The sequence below is a fragment of the Haliotis cracherodii genome, unplaced genomic scaffold, assembly GCF_022045235.1.
Source record: "Haliotis cracherodii isolate W230 unplaced genomic scaffold, xgHalCrac1.p SCAF_22, whole genome shotgun sequence".
Taxonomy (NCBI): Eukaryota; Metazoa; Mollusca; class Gastropoda; order Lepetellida; family Haliotidae; genus Haliotis; species Haliotis cracherodii.
Window position 1 is genome coordinate 13,582,468 of NW_027266278.1, and position 23,684 is coordinate 13,606,151.

Genomic DNA, 23,684 nt, shown 5'->3' on the forward strand with positions numbered 1-23,684 from the left:
GCTGATGATACGTGCTACGTGATACGCGATTGCGTGCCACGCCAGGAGATGACTGATACTTATAAAAACAAGTATCTGCCTCTTACCCACTCACCTAAAGCGATGAAGACCGAGTTGACTTGTGGATTTCAAATTATCTTTACTCCTTGAATGATGTGTTTCGGTGATGACGTTGGTGCCATTTTCGTGCCGTTATCAAACGATACTTGTCTTCATTGATGCTACATCCACTTAAGCCACTGGAAGCAATCTCCTACAGATAAAGGTTTACCATATACAGTTTGTTTGTCATTTCACTCCAACTCCGCAATGTTCAAGCTATGTGACAGAAGTCTGTAAATACCAGATTCACCATAATAAGCACCCCTAACATAGAGGAGCACTTAACTTAGTTCTGTTCAAAAGTTGCTGAAACTAAAACTTCGTTATGAGGCAGTTATGTTTTCCCTTCTGTAAAATGTTTGTAATATACATACATGAGAATGTTTGGTCTTAGTATTGGGCACATATAAAGAGGGGTGGTCAGGTAGCCTAGTGGTTAAAGCATTCGCTCGTCACACCGAAGACCCGGGTTCGATTCGCAACATGTGTTAAACCCATTTCTGGTGTCCCCCGCCGAGATATTGCTGGAACATTGCTTAAAAACGGTGTTAAACCATACTCACTCACTCAATCATATAAAGCTTGTACTTGCAAATTGGTCTAGAAGTTTGTCAGGGGGCCTTTTGTTTTGACATGGCATTTAATTAAGTAAGGATGAAATTAATGGATGAACAACTTCTTTCACAGGTCATATAGCTGGAATATTGCTGAGTGCGGCGTAAAACAACAAACAAAAAAGCAAACAAAGCATATCCTTTTAGCATTGTTTAGTGTATAAAAAGTGTCATATTTCGAATGCTTGATGTAGATAATGAGTTTATTAATATTTAATAATGTCAGAAATTTTGGCTGAAGAGAGACAGGTAACTTGATAACATCAATATTGATCAGATGTGCTCAATACACATTACAAAGATCATATAATTGAATTCAGTAGTTTGATACTAACTTGCTTCACAGAACAATGACTGAAAAAAAACATGCTGTAAAATCAATAATTATTTCCCAGCACAAGAAGCCTTAGTTTATTCGTTGATAAATGACAATTAATGGGCCTGTACATTGTTGTCATGCAGAGACATCTGTTGCCATGCATGTGGCAAGCATGACGTTACCAAGTGTCACCGCCATGCTCTTGGGGAGGATCAGAACCAATCAATTGGCTCAGCTGTCAGCCTTGATGAGGTAGAACGCCACATTGCTCTTACCAGTGTCACATTGCTGCCATCATGGTGTTACATGGTCAACAGATATGAGATGGCTTATCAGTGCCAGGGAACCTCTTCTCTGAACTGGATACCAGTGACACACGATACACTGATTTACCTGGGTTGGTCTATTTACGAGTCCAGGGGAGTCCCAGTATGCCAACTAAGGGCACTTATTTTGGAATCCTTGTTTGTTAGTTGTTTAACGCCGTATCCAGCAATATTCCAGCTATATGACAGCAGTCTGTAAATAATCGAGTCTGGACCAGACAATTCAGTGATTGATAACATGAGCATCGATCCACGCAATTGGGATCCATGACATGCATCAACCAAGTCAACGATCCTGACCACCCAATCCCGTTAGTCGCCTTTTACAACAAGCATAGTCGCCTTTTACGGCAAGCATGGGTTAATGAAGACCTATTCTACCCCGGATCTTCACGGGCCTTGGAATCCTAGATAGATACCTGTACTATTTAAATAAATATAATTATAATTGAAAAAAATGGCTGCATGGGTGTCCCTTGGGCGTGTCGGAAACCCGTGAACATGGGTTTGGATCCCTGTTCACTTCGATTATGTTTCGAGGTTTGTCAGCACCTAAACAGGGATTTACCCGGGTCTGTCAATTTACGTGTCTAAGGGAGTGTCCGTAATACTTGGTAGGGGCTGGACTTGTGAACATCTAATGAGGGTCCTGGGTAGGCAACAAGGGCCACCTTTCCCTTGATTCCCATGAATAGTACCAGTGATAGAAACTAACAGTTTTAGTTCACTGGTCCTTATAATGAGTTAGTGAGTGAGTATGGTTTTGCGCCGCTTTTAGAAATATTCCAGCATTATCAAGGCGGGGTACACTATATATGGGCTTCACTCATTGTACCCATGTCGGAAATCGAACCCGGGTCTTTGGCTTGACGATCAGCCTGATATGTTTATATTCGACAGATAGATTTTTCCAGAATTTAATTTCCCATAATTAAGGGTGCATATAACATACGTATTATACAAGAATAATTATGTCTTGTGTACATTGATCAATCGGTAAAGAGTGCTAATTGGGATTGCTGACTAGCCAATGTACTAGCAAATATCGCCATGGGCACTTATTAGATGGGGTAGCTTATTACATTGAATACGGTAACCTTCAGGTCATAATGGTTGGGTGAGTGTGTGAGTGAGTTAAAAGTTTACATCGCATCGACAATTGACTATAGTGAAGCCATATCACAATGAGAACATGTTAATTGTTTATTAAAAACCTGTCAACAAAGGACAGTAAAGCAGGGAAGTATCACATCTAGACCAGATCAGAATTGAAACACATACGTTTTCAGCAGATTAGTTAGTTTAAATTAAAAACAGGCTATCGACCGCCAGCAACCAAATCTAGACCACCTTACTAGGGATCTTGCTTCCTGCATGATTCCCAGCAGGATTTATGCCATCCCTTTGGTCACCAGTGGTTGTGTGCAGTGCCAACCAATATTTTAAAAAGTGAACTACAATCAAGGAATCAAAACACTAGTCAATAACATACACTTTAATTTAGATATGGATGGGGTTTTAAATGTTACATTCTGGAAAAGTCATGAGTATCTGTGGATTCTGTAAGTTGAATGAACAGACACAAGTGATGTCTCCGACTTAAACCATGTTATGGTAGATATGTAATTCAGACCTATACATATACTTTATATGCATCAGTTTTACTTGTTTATGTTTTGTTCAGGTAGCCTTGCGGTTAAAGCTTTCTCTCGTCCCGCAGAATACCTGGATTCGATTCCCATAGGGTACAATGTGTGAAGCCCATTTCTGGTGTCCCCCACTGTGATAATGCTGAAATATGCTAAAAGCGGCGTTAAACCATACTCCACTCACTCACTCACTCGCTCACTCACTCACTCACTCACTCACTCACTGTTTATGTTTTGTTCAGAATGACCCGTGAAGTCCTGGCTCGGAATCAACAGCATGACATCATCATCACAATGGTTTAATTAATGGAGAAATCATTTGAAGCGGGAAGTAGAAGCAGCGAGCTGCAAAGTGGCGAGTTCATTCTAGTTTCAGAATCATCAGTTTCAAGTGATTTCTCCGACTTAAAACATGTTATGGTTGATGTCTTATATTTCTATAATTTTGCATAATGACCTGTAGTTGCATCAGTTTTACAGTTTAAATTTTGTTCAGAATGGCCAGTGAATTGTGGCTGGCTCAGAATCAACAGCAACAATAGTATGACATCATCATAATGGTTGTAATTGAAGAAAATTAACCACTGACACTGTGAGCTTTGAGTGTATTTCCTCCCAAAATAGAAATGTCAGTTACATGTGCCAGGCAGTCTACAATTAGGATGAGAGTTAATCATTCAAACAACCATACAATTTTTTACTCTCCAAGGACTGGCAGTGGGAACTGCTTGTGAACATTGTGCACTGTGTGTTGGGTAAAGCCCTGTCATTAAAACATTTGATATATCATATATCCATGTGTGATATAGACATTTGCAGATCTGTGGTATTGTATAACGCTATGCTGCTACTTATGCTATACATTGATATTCATTGGGGTTTGTTTGTTGGGGGGTTGGTTGGTTGGTTAATGCTGCACTCAGAAATTTTCCAGCAATATGACGTCAGGGCTTAATAATCAAATCTGGACCAGACAATCCTGTGATTGGCACGAGCATACTCACTGTGGTATGGCAATGCATCTATTATGTTAAAGGAAACATCTGTGACTTAAACCACTTGTCCGAAGCCTGAGTCTAGTAAAACTAAGTTTGGTCTAGTAAGCTAGCTAATAATAGACCGTATTACATTAAAATGTAAAAAAAGTGATGCTTAGAGCCAAGTTTGGGCAAGTAGACTAAAACGTTTTTGACACAGACTGCTGTACTACATAGCTTCCTTAATCACACATTTTACCTGACCAAAGATGCTTAGTTTTGTGTTTTTGTTGTGGTTTTAGAATCAAATAATGTAGTGAATAATAAAATTTGTTTGTCAAGAAAAAAACAAAACTTACCGTATTCGACATAATAAGTGCCCAGGGCGCTCTCAAGATTAGAAGCAGGGGTCTTTTTAGAAAATAATTTTGGTGAGAGATTGTAAATTTCGTGGTTTATGCTGACAGCCTGAAGTGATACAAAAGAAAAGTTGGTGCGTATTATACATGACAGATATATTTTCCAGTTTAATTGCCCATAATTAAGGATGCATATAACACACAAGTTTGTATTTTACACGAATAAATAAGTCTTGTGTACATTGATCAATCGGAATGGGTGATAATTGGGATTGTTCACTAGCCAATATATTAGCATATGGGCACTTATCAGAGCAGGGCGCTTATTACGTCGAATACGGTATATCACTTGCAGGAAACATGTTAGGCTTTCTCCTCTGAGCAAGTGTAAATGTCTTGTGTTGGATAGTTTGTCTGTATGTTACTTGGACAAGTGCTGGGTAAAAACAAGCCATTTTGCCTTTCATGCTTGTCTGAGCACTGCAAGAAATAGAATGATGAAAAACGTAAAAACAAGTCCTGGGGCCAAGATTACCTCGCAACTCATTAATCCCTCTGCTACACGGTGGCTAACCAAACGGTAGGCTGGTATGTCAGAACTATGTAGCGCTCTGTTGTTGAACTGTGATACACTAAGCACCTTAACAGGGGGTAAATATTTCTTGAAAAAACTTGTTGTTTTTATTACCTGTGATGAATGTAAGGTCACTCCTGCTAGGTGGCTGGCAAGATTACACGACAGTTTTATGTGCTCGTATGTAAACACACAAGTAGAGTCAGCCATCTCAGCAGGAAACAGATGGGAAAGATGTTTTTAGCTATTTTGCCCCATTTTCTTTAATTATTTATTTGAGAAGCAAGGTGTGTCTAATTTTCCGAATTTACTTCAATTAAATTCTTGGAAAACAGCACATTTGGTTTGTAGCATCTCCTTTCAGATGTCTATGTATGTATGATCAGGGTTTTTTCATAGTCGACCCAAAGTCTGCAGCAAATGTCATTCAAAATATCCCAATAATGTTATATAGATGGTTTTGTAGAAGTGTCTTGTATTTTCAATGACAAATTTGAGCAAATTACAGATTTTTTCCCAAATTGTCTGCCAAGGGAGTCTGGAATCCTGAATTCAAATAAAATAAAATCCAATCTTTTATTCCAATTAGCTACCACTGTCTGGTAACATCGGAAGATTGCGTAGGTCCAGATAAATCCCGAGACATTAAACCAAGTTGTGATGGTGTCGTAAACATTTTACTCTGGGATTTATCTCGGATTGTAAACTAGGAGCCCATGGCAGGCACATTTGGGGACAAACAATTATTTTGTTCAAAACAGGGATTATTTTAAAAGTTTTTATTTTCTGAAATTTTGAGGTACTTTAACATTGCCTTTGGTTTAAAAATGTAACTAATTATTATGCCTGTTTTTTGGTCCTGTTGTCAGTAAAATACAAGTTGAAGCTATAAAGCCATAAGGTAACTACGCTTGTCGTAAGAGGCGACTAACGGGATTAGTTGGTCAGGCTCGCTGACTTGGTTGATGGTTTGTTTGTTTGTTGTTTAACTCCTCACTCAGCAATATTCCAGCTATATGACGGTGGTCTGTATAATAATCGAGTCTGGACCAGACAATCCAGTGATTGACATCATGAGCATGGATCCACGCAATTGGGACCGATGACATGTATCAACCAAGTCAGCGAGCCTGACAACCCGATCCCGTTAGTCCCATTTTACGACAAGCGTAGTCGTCTTTTACGGCAAGTATGGGTTGCTGAAGAACAATTCTACCCCAGAATCTTCACGGGTCGACTTGGTTGATGCATGTCATCAATCCCAATTACGATGCCAATGCCGCGTTAAACAACAAACGAACGAATCAAAATTTGTAATTCCAGTTTGGGATTTTTTACTGCCATAAGCCGCAGACTTGGAGCCGAATATCAGCCTCTGCGCATTCCTAGATAAATCCCTGTTACATCACAAAAACAGTTTTCCATAGGCCCTACTTAAAAAATATATTGACAAATATAATTAACAGTCAGACTGAGCAACTGTGAAAACAGAACCCTCTGCCTTGACAGATTTGATATGTATACAAAGTTATTTTAAGTATTTGTTTGGCATCGTATGTCAATATTCCCAAGTCATATGGAAACAAACCCCGGGGTCATTCACCTTTGCACTGCTCTATCACAGCATGTCAAAGGTCATTGGTACAGATAGATACTCCAACTACGCTTTCGCCATATTAAGCGGCCTGCTCCAATTTGCGCCCTGTTACCAACTTCTAGACCATTCTGTAAGGAATATTGATAAGCACAGGGCCACCCACAACAAAGATAAAACAATTGCATGAAGGCCATGTTTTTTTGGATTTTTTGGATGTTTTACAGTAAAAAGGGGTGCCGAAGGGGTGTTAGACTAATATCTAGTCTCTGAAATGAACATATTTTACAGAAAAAACATTTTTTAACTTATAGATATAAAATATAATAAAAAGGAGCCCAGAGACTTTCTTCATTTTCAGATACTGCAGTTATCTAGACTTGCCCACTATTATAAATAGACTTGCATGGGCTTATTGGATATATTTGTTTCAGGGTCTGTTTGACAGACTAAAGGGGTATTTAATTGCATAGTCACTATTATCGATGTTTTAAATGAGATTAAGCTGCATATTTGCGTAAAATAACACCCAAAAATATTCACAACCCAATTACTTTCAATTAACTTGCGTACAGAAACGCATGCATTAAATGAAAAACTCAAATGTATAAAAACAGCATGCGTAAATACACAATGAAGCTTTTTCAGCATGAGTATAATGGAGCTAATTTCCAAAACACAATTACAAACTAATATTACTTTCCGAGTCAAGCCTATATTTAGAACCATTATACATGTTATATACATCTAAAACATGAATTTTTTTGTGTGAAACCTCCATATTTTCACCAATTTTGGGGAAAACCCAATAAAGTGAACAAATATTGGTTACCCAATGAAAAATGTTATAACCCAATTAATATGGAAACCTTCGAGTAAAAACTCAATTGCTCAAAAAGTTATCTGGAGCTCTGCTATTCCAAACAAACCTTCAGTATTGAGAATTCTGACCAAACTCTTGATCTAACTGATGTTTTAAATGAGATTAAAATACCACTAGACCAAACAAATCTTCAGTATTGAGTATTCTGACCACCTGGAAGCCTTATGGTATTCTGTTAAAGTTAAAACAAGATCACTCTCTGATGGAGCAGAGCTGGGTATATAGTATCTATGACAGACCCCAGAGAATATATTTAATAAAACAGTCTCCACATCCCACTCTCATCCTTTTCACAGCTCTAGCTTGAAACTAAGCGAGTTTATGGTACCTTGGAGACGTGAGGGTTCCTCATAGAATGTTTATATTACCTTTGTGCCAAACACTTTATAGATTACTAGCCCAAACTTGGCTCCTAGCTTCATTTTCCGTAGAATTTACTGTTATTACATGTACTATTATTAGCTAAGCTTACTAGTGTAAGACCGAACAGAAGTTTATAAGACTCGTCCTTCAGACTATTGGTTAAGGTCGCAGATTGCTTTAATCCATAATTATATTTCCAAGACTATATGTCAGTCAAAGCTGGATGAAATGATAATCACAAAAAAGGCATTGTGAATTTCCCCTCCTAATGAGCACTGGCAACTGAGTCATCACCCTGACAAAGTTCCATGATTAGGGGTTACAGGTCGCAGCGACCTAATGGGACATGGGGGTTCCGTGTGACAGAATATGACACAGAGACTGGCCCAGACACTGCCATCCCTCTCGGTGCCGGTGCCGGTGCCGGTGCCGGTGCTGGGCATTATGGAGACTTTGGAATTGCAAGGATAGGGGCTGGTGACGAAAGGTGGTGAGAGGACAAATAAAACTAGACATGTTCAGAGAACAGTGGTTGGCATATAGATACTTATAGGATAGAGGATAGATACTAGATACTGACACTGCACTAGCTGCTTACACTAGATAAGGAAATGCCTCCATGGTCTAGTGGTAGAGCGCCATACCAAAATATGCTAAAAGATGGTACTTGTTGTTACCCTGCCTGGCGCTTGTCATTTAGCGGCTAAAATAAGGAATGGTTGGCTTGGAATCAGTATATTGGTCTGAGTTGGGTATTCATGTTAAACTGCGGCATGGTACCTCAGTGGGCTAGCTAGCACTATTAAATCGGCATCAGTCCGGACTAGTACATGCAGCCACCTACACACACATGTGCATGCATGTCGCTATGTAAGTGCACACACACACATGCATGCACGTCACTAAGTGCGTGCTATAATCTTGGACCTGATGTTTAACCCCACCTCACCTCACCTCACCTCACCTCACCTCACCTCACCTCACCTCACCTCACTAGATGTAGAAACAGCCTTTAGCTACAAGTCTGTAGCCTGAGTCAAATTTCTTTCGGTCAAATAAGCTCTGCTGCTAAGAGTCCATACTTTAACCTCTACTCTGATGTCAAGTGACTGGTTTGGAGGAGTAGACTGAGAAGTTTGTGGCACCGAATGTTATATTTAACTTGAAAACTGACACTTTACATTATCAGCAGATATAAGAAACATGTTTCACGAGAAACAGTACTTGCATGGGCTATTGGTAAGGAATAGACCAATCAACATTCTTGTGTATTTCATGGAGGGCTTGTTAGAACCAATCAGATTCTTAGAAAATCGAACAGATAGTTACCAGGAACAGTTACCAGGAAGTACCCAGGATGAAGTTTTAAATATTTTTTTGATAAAAATGTGTATTTTGCACCAGATGTGAAGACCTCCCTGGTATTTTTTGGCCCCAAATCTGTAAAGACTACCTTACATTAAATGACCAGTCATATCATGGTTTCAACCAGAGCGAGACGAACAGTCAATGAAAACATTTCTTTAAAATAATTATTTATTTTTTTCCTCGAAAGAACCTTTCTTCATCTGCTGTTTTATCAAGGAAACGAGACTTGTTTTAGTTTGATCTAGACTTGCCTAGGTTTTTAGTAAAAAAAAATACATATATATATATTCCACAATCATGCTAATATACAGTGACAAATTCCCACGTTGGTTTGGTCAATATGTAATACGACTAAATCTAAGGGCACTGTGTGTATTGATTGGTGAGGAGGTTTGGCATTGTCCTGTCTTTTGTACACCATTATCTGCCGCTGTGGCTTAGGAGATTAAGTCTAGACCTATGCTGTCAATAGAATTGTCGATAGACTCATTCTGTGACATCTTGCTTTCTGTAATTGTGAACATGGTGACTAGAAAGCCGTGTGGCTGGAGAATACTGCACAGGAATAGGTTTTGAAAGAGGAAGCATTACTTTCCTTAAGTATATATTTCCAAAAAATATTTTCCTCAATAATAATTATTATGGCATCCTGTTGCAGTGTTCAGTGTCAAGGTGGGTCTAGTTGTCTTTCTGTGGTACAATGTATATGCAATGGTGTGTTTGTGTCATCACACTTATCAATGACGGCGGTCTGTAAATAATCAAGTCTGGACCAGACATCTCAGTGATTGACATCCTCCTTGCTGATTAACACAATTTTGATGTGATGACATGCATCAACCAAGTCAGCGAGTCTGACCAGCCGTTCCCGGCAGGAGCACCTTATAATTACGACAAGTATGGGATGCTGAAGACCGATTCTAACCCACTGGATTGTCTGGGGCAGACTGGATTATTCGCATGTTGCTGTGACTAACTGGAATATATCTGACTGTGGCATTAAGCAACGATATGTCTTCATAAGGCCATGCTGGCTGTTGTATTAGGTGCTAGAATTAGATGTGACCTGTGAACCATGGATAAGAATAGGTCTTCAGCAACCCATGCTTGCAGCAAGAGCCAAATATGCTTGTCGTAAGAGGCGGGATCGGGTGGCCAAGCTCGCTGACTTGGTTGATGCATGTCATTGTATCCCAGTTGTGTGGATCGATGCTCATGATATCAATCACTGGATTGTCTGGTCCAGCCTCGATTTTTTTACAGACTGTCGTCATATAGCTTGAATATTGCTGAGTGCAGCGTTAAACAACAAACCAACCAACCGTGTCTTCCCAGAGAGGTGTGTGTGTGTGTGGGGGGGGGGCGGCGGGAGGGTGTCGTGGGTTTGATCCCCTGTCACAGTCACTGGCGAGGACACTGCCATCCCTTTCAGTGCCAGACTGGGCATTATGGAGACTTTGGAATTGCAAAGATAGGGACAGGTTACGAGAAGTGGTGAGAGAACAAATTAAACTAGACACTTTCAGAGAACAGTGGTTAGCATATAGATACTAGAATCACTATACACCAGCTGATTATATTATATAGGACTGCCTCCGTGGTCTAGTGGTATAGCGTCCGAAGAGCATCATACTAATAGACATTAAAGTATGGTACTTGCTGCTATCCTGCCTGGTGCTCGGCAGTAAGGGGCTAAAACAAGATAGGTCGGCTCAACTCTTTCAAGCAATGTCATAAATGCTTTGTATGTTAATTACAGCCTTGGAGGTATATGCACTTTACACAATAACTAATCAATATGCAGTGTTAGAAATTGGCACTAGTCCTGTAGTCCTTACAAACTGCCCTATAGTTAAGGTATCCTAAGGACGAATAGAAATTGGCCCATTTTAAGGGTTTTGCTATATGTTATCATTATAAGGACTAGTGGACAAAAACTATTAGTTTATGACCCTGAAATGAACCTTCTTCTCTGACCAAAAAAATAAATATATATTTCTGTTTTTGCTGAGTTTGCACCCAGTTCATACCTGACAGTCATAATTGTTTGAACGCCGTGATATAACTGGAATACTGTTAAAAGCGGCGTTAAACCCAACTCACTCACTCATAATTGTTTGACAGTTCAATACACCACTGAAGGACATTGCTGTTTCAAACTGCTTGCTTCAAGGGACAGCAGTACAAAGAATATTGCACTACCACCGGGCTCCCAGGCGTGACAAACAAGAATAAATCATTAATTTTTATGATCTATTTAATGAATAATTTGTTCGTTTTCTTTGTTAATGTGTGTCAGTCTACCTGGTCACAGGAAATTATTCTTTGTCTGTAAATGTCTGAAGCAAGCCTGTACGTTGGTGGATGCTTTGTGGAAGAGTGAAGAGTGATTGTTCATTGATTAGTAAAGGTCTGTAAAGGTAGGTCTTGTTGATAATGCTGGCTTAACTGTAATACCAGAATGTGTTTCTTTCCGCCTAACTCCTACTTTCACATGTGCTCTTGTGAGTCCCAGTTTTTCATGTAACTCTGTTGTATTTGAACACAGTAATGGCAACATGACCCGTGAAGATTCCGGGTAGAATAGGTCTTCAGCAACCCATGCTTGCCGTAAAAGGCGACTATACGTGTCGTAAGAAGCGACTAACGGGATCGGGTGATCAGGCTTGCTGACGTGGTTGATACATGTCATCGATCCCAATTGTGTGGATCGATGCTCATGATGTCAATCACTGGATTTTCTGGTCCAGACTCGATTATTTAAAGACCGCCATCATATAGCTGGAATATTACTGAGTGCGGCGTTTAACAACAAACAAACAAACAACATGTCTGTTAGTTGTCTCTGTCTACTTGGTGGCCTCAAGCTATTTCAACTGAAACCTAACACGCTATCAACAGGTCTGTTTGTTAGTTGTTTAATGCTACATGCACATAATTCTCATGGTATCCCGACAGACTACTCGACCAGACAAACTAGTGGTTAATATTATGAGCATCTCATCTGAACTGTCCCTAATCCAAAGACTAGCATTTTGTCTCTGAAAATATATTTTTTATATAGAAACAAACAACTCTAATTCAATGTAAATGGAGCCCAGGGAAACGGGAGATTCAGAACCTGTGGAAAATCTAGACTTGATTCATTCAGAGCTATACAGTAAGGGAGTTGCAGAAGGCTGCTCTAGAAACTAACAATTTATTATCCACTAGTCCTTATAATGATAACATATAGCAAAACCCTTAAAAAGGGCAAATTTCTACTAGTCCTTATGACACCTTAACTATTGGGCAGTTTGGCAAGGACTATAGGACTAGTGCCAATTTCTACCGCTGCAGAAGGGAAAATAATATGGTTCAGGGACTGTGAGACACACGACATATTCCACAAAGACCATCCAATCCATTCAGTCAGCTTCTACAACAAGCATGCTCATAAGTTGCTAGGGATCTATTGTATTTTGGAAAGATTTTTTTCTCAAATTTAACAGATTTGTACATGCAAGCATCAATGTTATTTGCTAAGAGCCACAATACCTGTTTGCATAACCGTGTATCTTATACCATTTAAGTCTAATGAAAAGCATCAATGAGCCCATGTGTTGAGCTTCACGACACAGGTGTTGCCAGTAGTGCTGACCTGCTACTTGTTCGTTCTAGGGAATAATCATTGTATCTTTACCATTGTTAGGCTTAATGGATGCTTTGTTTGTTGGAAAGGACCATCTCAAGCATTCTTGAAGACATGTTCAAAAGACATTATAAAAAACGCATTTGACGTCATTAAAGGAAAACCTAAGAGCGAAATAGTACTTTTATTTGTATTTTTGTCAGTATTATGATGATAAGTTTGTTGTATACATCATTGATTATTTTTGGATGTCTGACTAAGATATAAAAGTGATGTGGTTTTGAGATGGCCCCTTGGTGTGGTCACTTTGATCATTGATGCAGTGGGATGTGTGGAGCCAGTCCCTGGCAACTGCTTGCAGTGTTGTTTATCAGTGGACTTTGCAGACAATTTGTGTCTAATGTTGCAGAACAGTGTTTAGACTTGATCTTTTCCATTGGTTCATTAGAGTTTGCCAATTCTGACCTTTTCCTTCAGTGCAAACTCTAAAAATACCTAGCACTGCGTACCTCGCAAGTGCAAAGCACCATTTCACCGAATTGAGAGTACAAAATGTTGCCACTGATCAATATGGCTAGTCATTAGCAGTGAAATTTCATAATGTATTTGTTTGATATAAATATTAGAACTTGTTATTGTATTTCACGCTTCACCTCCCATGGCCAACAGCTGATAAATTGATGATGCAGTATTGTGTTCTGGCTCAATATGCCTTTGAAATATACTCAAAACAAGTTACAGAACATGCTCAACTGGAAAGCTAGGTGTTGGAATACCCACCAGCCATGACCAGTTAACTTCAGTGTTCTTTAATTTCTTTTTAGTAGTATGTAATATATATATTGCATCATGACTTCCTGAAGCAGCCCTGGGGCGGTCGGGTAGCCTGGTGGTTAAAGCGTTCGCTCGTCACACCAAAGACCTGGGTTCGATTCCCGACATGGGTACAATGTGTGAAGCCCATTTCTGGTGTCCCCCGCCGTGATATTGCTGGAATATTGCTAAAAGCGGCGTAAAACCATACTCACTCAATCACTCACTGAAGCAGCCCTGTTATGAATTGAGTCATTGTTTAAGAATAAATGAATTCATTTTTTTATTTCACAGTCAACAATATTTCAGCAATAATGACAGCCTGGTAAATTGATGATTCAGCACTTCAGTCACAACAGACAATACCTTCTACCACTCACTGAACCCTGGGCTATGTCTCTATGTTTTTACCCTGGGGCAATGATAGGCACCCCCAGACTTTCATGTTTAGTTCCGAACACTGTTTATAGCAGGTGTGACTTGTGTCATGTCATGTCATGTCTGTTGCTACCCGTGAAGATCCGGTAGAGAATAGGTCTTCAGCAACCCATACATGCCGTAAAAGGCGACCATGCTTGTCATCAGAGGCGACTAACAGAGGGTGGTCAGGCTCTCTGACTTGGGTGATGAATGTCATATGTCGTATCCCGATTGCATAGATTGATGCTCATGATGCTTGCCGTAAAAGGCAACGATGCTTGTTGTAAAAGGCGATTAACGGGATCGGGTGGTCAGGCTCGCTGACTTGGCTGATGCATGTCATCATATCCCAATTGCGTAGATCGATGCTCATGATATTCAAAACTGCATTGTCTGGTCTAGACTTTATTATTTACAGACTGCCGTCACATAGCTGGAATGTTGTTGTATCAGATTAGAAGCGGATTTCATTCTGATAGTAATTTCTCATCAGACCGTGTTTGATTCACTGGATTTCTGTATCAGAGCATTTGATCATTCTGTTTCGATTACCGCCACAATGACAGCCATATTGAAAATGCAATTTGAATATTCATTATTATTACAGGATACTGAATCTCTAAACTCAGTTCCTGTTTCATGCCAGTATTCTAATGCAAGTATTATGCACTGACATTGGCAGGTGTCCTGTCTTAAATGACTCCAGACTCCCAGAGTGATATATAACGCCAGAGAATGGCGGACACACAATGTCAATATATCCAGAAGCTGGTAGAAACACTGTCTCATTCTTGTTCATCTTGGTCTGTAGAGATGAAAGCTCTCTCACCTTTGTAATGCGACACTGACTGGTAGGTGGCCAGTTCCTTACTGAGAATGGACAACAGGCTTAAGGAATACAGGGGAAAACTGGTGTGTTGTCGTGCTTGAACAAACTTGATGGGTATTTGAGATATTTCGTACATGGTTTGTGAATCTGAATCTCAAAAACGTACAGAGCTGACCTTGGATGGGTGCTGTGCGCTGACCAATGGCATGTTATTGCTTGGGTGACCTGAAAACTATTGCAGGGGTTAAAAAAATAGTTGTATGTCTCTGACTCGTAAACACCCAGCTCTGACTTGATTAAAAAATATGCTAAAAATGTCCAATATCTCTGTCAGTTTTGTATCCCATCTGAACAGTCTGCACCTGCCACATTACTTTATTATCATAATACCAGATCCACGGGGTCAATGAATGGAATGAGTGCTTTGTCGTTATCATCATGTTAAGTATCCTTTGTTTAAAATATTATTCGACCCGTGAAGTAACAGGTTGGAATAGATCTTCAGCAACCCATGCGTGCTGTAGAAGGCGACTATGCTTGTCATAAAAGGCGACTAACGGGATCAGGTGGTCATGCTCGTTGACTTGGTTGATAAATGTCATCAAATCCATTTTGTGTAGATTAATGCTTATGATTTCAATCACTGGATTGTCTGGTCCAGAAGCTGTAGAAACTAACATTTTTAGTCCACTAGTCCTTATAATGGTAACATATAGCAAAACACTTACAAATGGCAAATTTCTACTAGTCCTTATGATACCTTAACTATTGGGCAGTTTGACAAGGACTATAGGACTAGTGCCAATTTCTAACGCTGAGTTGTGAGTGAGTATTGTTTTAAGCCGCTTTTAGCAATATTCCAGCAATATCACAGTGGAGGACACCAGAAATGGGCTTCACACATTGTACCCATGTCAGGAATCGGTCCTGTGCTTTCGGCATGACGAGCGAACTCTTTAACCACAAGGCTACCCCACCGCCCTGGGAGTTCTGAAATCAGTTATAATCAGATGAGATGATGATGGTTGTATTTGTATTGGTGACAATTTAACCGTTACGTTGTTTGATAGGCAAGCTTGACCTTAGCTGCACTCACAACTGATTGCTTTTCACTTTGGCTTTTTTAATCTGTGAGACTCCAAACAGTGTACATAATTGCTTTATCGACATTTTTGTAATCAAGTCTTGTGTTGAATGTCAAGATCAGTCGCTCAATTGATCATCAATCATTCCAACAATTATCATGCAAATTATTGCTGAAGGTTTTAAGTAGCCACAAGTTGGTTGTGAGTGAGGGAGTGTTGCAATTGTGTGAAGGAAGGGTGTGCTGTTCTGAAACGTTTACTACTTTGGTGAAGCTCACGATCCTGGGTGTGGTGCTGACAAACTGAGAAACAGAATCAGAGAGAATCTGGAATTCACACTCACTATCAGAGGGAAACTCTTACAGCAAATTACGGTACCTTAGACCCCTGGGCTCCGTTCCACAAATCGATCTGAGCCACCCTTGACCCCAGAAGTGGTTGTTGCTTGCACGTGACTATTTTGAATTCTCTGAGAAGTGTTAATGAGTGAAGAAGCTTTTAAGCTTAAAAATATATTAAACCCTGTGACCCAAATTGAAGTCTCATAGTAGATTTGTATCACAGAAATATTTTACTCAAAAGAAGTTTAAGAACACCTGGCTACTGTTGTGCAAAACAACCTTAGCGCTATGACTGTCGAAAGTCTATGTTAAGGTATGGGAGTTACCCATCACCTTAGCGCTAAGATCACTTTGTACAACGGCACCCTGTGTATCGTTATACAACGCAATCTTGTCTCTACGATAGTCGTACCTCTATGTTAAGATATGGGTTTTACGATCACCTTAGTGCTAAGATCACTTTGTACAACAGCACCCTCGGTACCATTGTACAAAACAACCTTGTCTCTACGACTGTCGTAAGTCTTTGTTAAGGTATGGGAGTTACGATCACCTTAGCGCTAAAATTGCTTTGTACAATGGCACCAAGATTTTTTCATGTGACTGTAGTTTATCTGTCATGGCTTTACATATTGCAACACACAGCCATCCAATTGTGTGTGTTGTGAAACGTGTTTTGAGGAGGATATTTTGGAATTACTTTGCAAAGATGTAACTTTAGACATGTTTTGCCATCAAGCTAATGCACATTGCCATCTCAACGCAATGATGAAGTATATCTGTCAGCTTCTGTGGCCATTTTATCTGTCACAAAACTTTGAAGGTAGACAGCAAATGCAATTGTCTCTCCGAGTTGCAGAAAGATTCTTCCTTCAGTTATTTGTGGTTCCAGAATTTATTTTCCTGGACAGTTGTCATGGAAACCAATACAATTATTCCATGTCACTTGCCTTTTATTAAATTGGTTCTGCTTCTTGGTGTGTCTGTCAGGTGATTTGCTCTTTACATCGTGACCCTTGGTATTACATGACTCCATGTGATGTCATCGCTAAACTTGTGTATTACATCCATATGGAATTATTGTACGAGAATACATGGTATAAAAGTAGAATTATATCAGTGATATACCACACCAGATACATCATGTACATGTTACAGCCAGCTACCCCTGAAGATCCAGGGTAGAATAGGTCTTCAGCAACCCACGCTTCCCGTAAAAGGCGACTGCTTGTCGTAAGAGGCGACTGATGGGTTCAGGTGGTCAGACTCGCTGACTTGGTTGATGCATGTCATCATATCCCAATTGCGTAGATCGATGCTCATGATGTCAGTCAGTGGATTGTCTGGTCCAGACTCGATTATTTACAAACCGCCATCATATAGCTGGAATATTGCTGAGTGCGGTGTTTAACAACAAACAAACAAACATACAAATCAGCTTCTCTTCTCTCATTGCAGTGATCACCTGAGGTGCTGTAATTAGCTATGCAGAGTTGTGTCCCTTGGCTGTGCCAACATTATCTGATTGTTGTTAGATTTCCAGATTTGACCTGAATATTATTGTTTGTCTGTACCTGTCCTTCAGGTCAGCACCTGAATGTGGATCACTGTGGGTTTTCACCCACATTAAACTGACAAGTTGATGCAACTGAAACACAGTACAGTGATTTTGCTAAAGTGATATTAATTAGGACATTCATTAGGGCTCAGAGCTCCAGATAAGCTGTGTATCTGCGTAAAATACTCATCAGATATGCAGAAATATGCAGTAATAAAAAATCCCAGCGTATCAAATACGTAACGAACATTACATATACGCTACAAAAATAAAACTTGTGCGTAACATCAAAATGTTGTGAAGTAACCCTGCGTATTCCATTAGCAAATCAGCAACTTATTTTGAAATTATAAACGGGCATTCCGTCAACCTTGTCAACCTTGCCAAACTCCACCATGACAGTTACATCATGATCATTTGCCATCACACTTTCTTATGGAAGTATCGTGGTATTTTTGAGTCCTATAAAGCTCTCGAATCCACACGACACCAGATTGCAGGGACCAGATGAATAGTGTTTTTAAATATTTAACTTAAATACCCACATGTGTAAAAACTAGTGGGTAACAGAAATTTGAATACCCAGATAGAATTACTGATACCCAATGATTTTAAAATGCATGGGTAAAATACCCACAACACCAAAGGCTTATCTGGAGCCTTATATGACAGGTAACAGCTCAATTCTCTCCGTGCTTGCCAGAATAGTCTAATAGTCTCAACATAAAGATCAAGAATCCAAGACAAGACTCATTACAGAACATATCATTTTGGCCAGGATATGGAAGCAAAGTAAAATATCTTCATAACAATGTGAACCTGAATCACAATGTTCTTCCAAAGGATTTGAACTTGTGGAAAAGTGACATAGTTCCTGACTGAAGTTACTGCAGCATGTCAATGAGCTTGACACAAGTTGTCTCCCTTTAATGGTGACAGCCCGCTGTGACTTTTGTTGAAGCGTTCAGTATTGTAGTAAAGGGTTGTTAAGTAGGAAGATTTAATATGTTTTACATTGCTTGTTCTAATAGAATTGCTAATTACATAACACTACATTTGGAGTTTGAACATTTTGAAAATATTGTTACCTTTCCTTAAAGAATATCAAAGGTGTAATTTGGGGATTAGAATCCCAGATTAACATATACAGCGTTATATTTCCTTGTCTCCTCAGTTTTATGGGAGAATCCTACTCTGGTTCAATGGTAGTCATGATTAGAAATTCGGCAGTCATGGTGCAGGACTCCAAACCCCAGTAACTCTTAATTTCTAACCGACCGCCTATGTGGTCTAGCGGTAGAGCGTCTGCCCGGAGAGAGGAAGGTCCAGTGTTCGATCCCCGTCCTCGTCATACCAAAGGACGTTAAAAGATGGTACTTGTTGTTACCCTGTCTGGCGCTCGGCATTAAGGGGCTAAGACAAGGACTGGTCGGCTCGGAGTCAGGATACTGTGTCTGAGTGGGGTATGGTATCTCAGTGAGCTAGCACTATAAATCGGCATCAGTCCGGACTAGTACAAGCAGCCACACACACACACACGTGCATGCACGTCGCTATATAAGTGCAATAATCTTGGACGCGACATTAAACCCAATTTCACCTCACCTCACCTCACCTCACCTCACCTCACCTCATCCACCTCTTAATTTTTAACCCTATTGATATACAGTGCCGCGTCATCGTCAGCCCTTGAAGGCCAGCAATACGATTCATCTTTGACCCAAGATCTATCAATATAGTATCATAATATAAATATTTGGCCACATCTGACTTGATTCCCAGGACAGAGTAGTGACTAGAAACCTTCAAACAGGTGCCTGTTTAATAAGCGTGATTCCATCTCAGGGGAGATCCTCAAACAGTTTATCTCTGCAAGAAGCAAAACATCCACAGGGACGGGCATCGTGAGAGGTCTTACCGCTGGGCAGGGATCTGGATGGTTGATGAATCGAGTGATTGTGGGGCTCGTGGTAATATTGTGACTTAAATGTCCCTCCAGTGCTGATAGCACTTCCTGTGTTGCCATTTGAAGACCTGCATGTGGAACATGTCTCACAGAAGCTGGTACCTCCAGCTAAGAAAGTTGGTGGTCGGATTTGCTGTAGAGCTAATTAATATATATAGAAGCAAAGTTGTGTCTTCGTTGGAATTTATTTGAGTCTGAGGTAACTGTAAGTATTGTAGATATTGGTGTTCTTATCATGATTATGTATTGGTCAGAAGTAAGTAATTTATTCTTTATGTATTCTGTGAAACATTAACTTATTAACTTTATGTACTGTTAAAGAAATGGAGGATCTTACAGTCTGGTCTTTTCATGTCAAACGTAAACTTTAAGGCTTGCCAAGTACGAATGTGTATATGTTTGTTATCAAAAGACACGAGGGAGATTCTATTTATCTCCCAAAAGTATTCTTCAAAATATTCCTGACTGTAAAGGTAATAACCAGTGTCTTGGGTGTGAAATGTACAGCTCAACAGTCTCAGTGGCAGAGAGATAAGTGATGTCATCTGATTGTGACCTTGTGGTAACCGATGACATCACAATGGTCTGCAAAGCATTGTGATGCAATTAAATGTAATGTTATGGTCATGGAAGAGTCTTAATTGAATATATATTGTTCATGAAACTCCAGCAGTACAGTCTTAAACTATGGATAACTCAATGGATAACTCAATGGATAACTCAATGGATAACTCAAGACTTTCACAAGATTTTACCCTGCCTTGCCTATGAAAATGAGTTGTTACTTTAAATGCTTTGGTAAAGAACTGCTTAAGAGTGATTTGTTACAAGAATTCATAAGCACTAGCCTGATGACATGAATGTTTGATCTTTGATACACCGATAATTAGTAGGATGGGGTGTAAAGATGTCTCCAAAACACTTTGAATTAACTTTATGCACATTTGCTGATATGAAACATATATTTACAGATATTATAAAAATATTCCTTATAATATTCTCAGTACTGAAAAGAATTCAAATGTGGGCTTTTAGTTAATAGAACCTTTAGCCAAAGTGAAAAATGTTTCCTTTGGTCATAATCTATCAATTATTCTTTCTATTGATTTAGGTTTTATATCATCTTTTAAGACACATTTTTTCTACTTGGAAAAAGAAAGTTCAACAATAGTGATAGATTTGGAGGGTAGAGTTATAGTTTTTAACTATATGGTTGATGCATATCATTGTATCCCAACTGTGTTGTCCGATGCTCATGATATCAATCACTTGATTATCTGGTACAGATTCATTTTTCAGACTGCCTTCGTATGGCTTGAATATTGCTGAGTGCACCCTTAAACAACAAACAAACTAACATAGTATAAAAAGTATTCAAATTGATTCCAAGACAAATATGAACTGACCTATCTACTCCGCCCATTCTGAAATATGGGCTGGCATATGTATATTTGGTCTGGAACAAGTAACTCGGGTACAGTACTAGGGTCTGGTATTACCTAAGTAGGACCCGGATAACTTATTTTGTGTAAGGTATTACCGTATTTGACATAATAAGTGCCCAAGGTGATATTGGCTAATATATTAGCTAGTGAACAATCCCAATTAGCACCCCTTCTGATTGATCAATGTACAAAAGACTTATTTATTTGCGTATAATACGCACTCGTGTGTTATATGTACCCTTAATTATGGGCAATTAAATTCTAGAAAAATATATCTGTCATTTCAGGCTGTCAGCATAAACCACGAAATCTATCTTTCAACTCTGTTTTTTTTCCAACAAAATACTATTCTAATAAGAGCCCCCTATTTCTAATCTTGAGAGCGCCCTGGGCGCTTATTACGTCGAATACGGTACTCATTGGTCTTGCTTGTAGACGAAATTAAGACAGAACTGTAGGAAAGTCCTATGTCATCGTGGAGAGCTGTGTCTTGCAAGTCCAGATAAGGCTGCCAGTCTTCAGTGATCAAAATACATAATTTTTGTTTTATTCAATAAATTTTGATTTAAATATTAACTTATATTTCTTTTTAGGTAATAATTTTGATCGATGTCAGCTGTTTTAGTTATCAGCAATTAATCATGAGAACGGGAAAAGATTGAGAGACATTAATCTGTCAAGTGTACTCTACACTGAACCCGATATAGCTCTTTATTCCCTGCCTATTGCCGTATCTTACCCTTATTGTGCACTTAAGCAGGCCCTCCTTCAGAACTGCCATGATACTATCTTAACAAAACAAAATCTCCATGTATAGAAGGTGTAAAAAACTTTCCCAGTCTGTTTCCGCCAAATACTAGCCCCTGGGGGTCCGGTGTGCGATCTGTTTGCGACCTTTCTTCACCCCACACAGAGAGTTCCTGGAGATATATATGTGAAACTTTATACTTACTGGAGATATGACCCTCAATTGAGTAGGTCTCCACCTGATCCTGGATTAAGGGACAGTGGAGCATGGATTAAGTCTGTTATTGATCTCTAGAAATGTGATCAGCTGTTAATCTTCATCAGCTGTTCTGGTGTGGTATAGTACTGTAGATTAAGTTTGGATTAAGGGTAGGAAGTGTGCCCAATTAAGATGACCCTATTTTGTAAACTGAGTTATAATAGCTCATAGGAATACAGAGCTAAACAAAAAAAATTATTACCCATATATCCTGGCCTTCGGCCTCATAGAATACATGGGTTAATAGTTTTATAGTTATACCAAGGAATTCCGTCCATCCATCCTTCTAAGGACATTTTTTGTGTGAAAAATAACTTAAAAAACTACTAAGTAGATTCTTTTCAAACTTGATGAACACTTTCTTTACCAATAGGAGCGGTGCAGTGCGGGGTTCGATTTCAATGTATGGATTTTCTGAAAAAGTACAGCTATTTTTCATTTTTTTACTTAGAATTTTTTTCCTGAAATATTTGTGCGACCTAAAAATTCAAAAATACTTCCTTTTTTTTTCCAATTGGGGGTACAGTTTCTATACCAATAGTAGAGGTGCAGTGCATATGTTAAGTTCAATAAGTGGATTTTCTGAAAAAATATTGCTTTTTTCAAGTTTTAAACTTAGAAATATTTTTATACCCCTAACCTATGATGATGCACCAGTGCATCTTTGAATTATGCCATTACTATGTTATGTTATTGTAGTTTTTAAATGAAACCAGCTCAAAAGTTAAGGCATCAATACCTGGTATATCTCCAAAATCAAAATTGTTTATCAGCTGATGTTGAGTCAAGGTCAGGTATTTAAGTGCGCTCTGCTCACAGCTTGCCTTGTTCAATATCTTTTGGTACAGCTACATATTCATGTGGATAGCTGGACCAAATGAGACGATGTACATTAGAATCAGGTTTACTTTTTCTGATTTGTAACATACGTAAGAAAGTTTTGTGTTTTTTTAAATCTCCTCTCCCTCTCTACCCTGTCAGTTTTTAAAAATTCCCCAGAAATTGGAAATTTCTTTACCTGGATTCACTCCATAATATAGGTCAAGTAAAAGAGAACAAAAGTTGAATATTTTGTCCAGTAGGTGGGACAGTCAAGTATACAGATCCTTACCCTGTTGAATATAGTTTTTTATCAATGGAGGTGTTAGGTCAGTGAGTCTATGAGTAGGATAGCATTGTGATGTCACACATCCTGGATATACAAGATCTATACACACCACATGACAACACACAATGTTTCGTAACATTTATATCCCACCTCACGCAATATTGAATGTACATACATATAATGGCCACTGTTGGTGGAGTCCTTCTTTGACTAGCTTCAAGCCTGGTATGTACATTATCTCTGCTGTTACCATAGATACATACAATCCCCAGGTAAATATATTGATAACACTGCATGGGGCTACATTATGAGTTCTAGTGGTGTACATGTTATTCATGGCTGGTTTTGATGGTA

At 39.2% G+C, this 23,684-nt stretch overlaps 1 protein-coding gene across 5 annotated transcripts in view; it reads left to right on the forward strand.

Annotated features, from left to right (window-relative positions):
- LOC139471368 (kazrin-like) overlaps positions 1–23,684 on the forward strand; it is a 174,704-nt gene that overhangs the window by 53,836 nt on the left and 97,184 nt on the right. Inside the window, exon 1 of one of the 5 annotated variants that reach the window (XM_071253702.1) lies at positions 23,541–23,555. The exons of the other annotated variants lie outside the window; for them this stretch is intronic. The gene's annotated coding sequence lies outside the window, so the exon portion shown is untranslated. Of the gene's footprint in view, positions 1–23,540; positions 23,556–23,684 lie in introns of those variants that run through there. 5 annotated transcript variants of the gene reach the window in all.